Here is a 2,894-nt window from a genome sequence, read left to right as displayed (position 1 = left end):
CAGGTTGATTCCTCCAGTTCCATTCTTATTTCTCAAGATTACTTTGGCTATTCGAGGTTTTTTGTATTTCCATACAAATTGTGAAATTATTTGTTCTAGTTCTGTGAAAAATACCGTTGGTAACTTGATAGGGATTGCATTGAATCTATAGATTGCTTTGGGTAGAATAGCCATTTTGATAATATTGATTCTTCCAATCCATGAGCACGGTATGTTTCTCCATCTGTTTGTGTCCTCTTTGATTTCTTTCATCAATGTTTTATAGTTTTCTATGTATAGGTCTTTTGTTTCTTTAGGTAGATATACTCCTAAGTATTTTATTCTTTTTGTTGCAATGGTGAATGGTATTGTTTCCTTAATTCCTCTTTCTGTTTTTTCATTGTTAGTGTATAGGAATGCAAGGGATTTCTGTGTGTTAATTTTATATCCTGCAACTTTACTATATTCATTGATTAGCTCTAATAATTTTCTGGAAGAGTCTTTAGGGTTTTCTATGTAGAGGATCATGTCATCTGCAAACAGCGAGAGTTTCACTTCTTCTTTTCCTATATGGATTCATTTTATGTCTTTTTCTGCTCTGATTGCTGTGGCCAAAACTTCCAACACTATGTTGAATAGTAGTGGTGAGAGTGGGCATCCTTGTCTTGTTCCTGATTTCAGAGGAAATGCTTTCAATTTTTCACCATTGAGGGTGATGCTTGCTGTGGGTTTGTCATATATAGCTTTTATTATGTTGAGGTATGTTCCTTCTATTCCTGCTTTCTGGAGAGTTTTAATCATAAATGAGTGTTGAATTTTGTCAAAGGCTTTCTCTGCATCTATTGAGATAATCATATGGTTTTTATCTTTCAATTTGTTAATGTGGTGTATTACGTTGATTGATTTGTGGATATTAAAGAATCCTTGCATTCCTGGGATAAAGCCCACTTGGTCATGGTGTATGATTTTTTTAATATGTTGTTGGATTCTGTTTGCTAGAATTTTGTTAAGGATTTTTGCATCTATGTTCATCAGTGATATTGGCCTATAGTTTTCTTTTTTTGTGGCATCTTTGTCTGGTTTTGGAATTAGGGTGATGGTGGCCTCATAGAATGAGTTTGGAAGTTTACCTTCTTCTGCAATTTTCTGGAAGAGTTTGAGTAAGATAGGTGTTAGCTCTTCTCTAAGTTTTTGGTAATATTCAGCTGTGAAGCCATCTGGTCCTGGGCTTTTGTTTGCTGGAAGATTTCTGATTACAGTTTCGATTTCCTTGCTTGTGATGACTCTGTTAAGATCTTCTATTTCTTCCTGGTTCAGTTTTGGAAAGTTATACTTTTCTAAGAATTTGTCCATTTCATCCAAGTTGTCCATTTTATTGGCATAGAGCTGCTGGTAGTAGTCTCTTATGATCCTTTGGATTTCAGTGTTGTCTGTTGTGATCTCACCCTTTTCATTTCTTATTTTGTTAATTTGGTTCTTCTCTCTTTGTTTCTTAATGAGTCTTGCTAATGGTTTGTCAATTTTGTTTATTTTTTCAAAAAACCAGCTTTTAGCTTTGTTGATTTTTGCTATGGTCTCTTTAGTTTCTTTCGCATTTATTTCTGCCCTAATTTTTAAGATTTCTTTCCTTCTGCTAACCCTGGGGTTCTTCATTTCTTCCTTCTCTAATTGCTTTAGGTGTAGAGTTAGGTTATTTATTTGGCTTTTTTCTTGTTTCTTGATGTGTGCCTGTAATGCTATGAACCTTCCCCTTAGCACTGCTTTTACAGTGTCCCATAGGTTTTGGGTTGTTGTGTTTTCATTTTCATTTATTTCTATACATACTTTGATTTCTTTTTTGATTTCTTCTATGATTTGTTGGTTATTCAGAAGCGTGTTATTTAGCCTCCATATGTTGGAATTTTTAACAATTTTTTTCCTGTAATTGAGATCTAATCTTACTGCACTGTGGTCAGAAAAGATGACTGGAATGATGTCAATTTTTTTGAATTTTCCAAGACCAGATTTATGGCCCAGGATGTGATCTATTCTGGAGAAGGTTCCGTGTGCACTTGAGAAAAAGGTGAAGTTGATTGTTTTGGGGTGAAATGTCCTATAGATATCAATTAGGTCTAGCTGGTCCATTGTATCATTTAAGGTTTGTGTTTCCTTGTTGATTTTCTGTTTGGTTGATCTATCCATGGTTGTGAGTGGGGTATTAAAGTCTCCCACTATTATTGTGTTACTATTAATTTCCTCTTTCATACTCGTTAGTGTTTGCCGTACATATTGCGGTGCTCCTATGTTGGGTGCATATATATTTATAATTGTTATATCTTCTTCTTGGATTGATCCTTTGATCATTATGTAGTGTCCTTCTTTGTCTCTTTTCACATCCTTTATTTGGAAGTCTATTTTATCTGATATGAGTATTGCGACTCCTGCTTTCTTTTGGTCTCCGTTTGCGTGAAATATTTTTTTCCAGCCCTTCACTTTCAGTCTGTATGTGTCCCTTGTTTTGAGGTGGGTCTCTTGTAGACAGCATATATAGGGGTCTTGTTTTTGTATCCATTCAGCCAATCTTTGTCTTTTGGTTGGGGCATTCAACCCATTTACATTTAAGGTAATTATTGATAGGTGTGGTCCCGTTGTCATTTACTTTGTTGTTTTGGGTTCATGTTTATACAACCTTTCTGCATTTCCTGTCTAGAGAAGATCCTTTAGCATTTGTTGAAGAGCTGGTTTGGTGGTGCTGAATTCTCTCAGCTTTTGCTTGTCTGTAAAGCTTTTGAATTCTCCTTCATATCTGAATGAGATCCTTGCTGGGTACAGTAATCTAGGTTGTAGGTTATTCTCTTTCATTACTTTCAGTATGTCCTGCCATTCCCTTCTGGCCTGGAGGGTTTCTATTGATAGATCAGCTGTTATCCTTATAG

The sequence above is a fragment of the Muntiacus reevesi genome, chromosome X, assembly GCF_963930625.1.
Source record: "Muntiacus reevesi chromosome X, mMunRee1.1, whole genome shotgun sequence".
NCBI classification, from domain to species: domain Eukaryota; kingdom Metazoa; phylum Chordata; class Mammalia; order Artiodactyla; family Cervidae; genus Muntiacus; species Muntiacus reevesi.
This window is presented reverse-complemented; position numbering follows the sequence as displayed.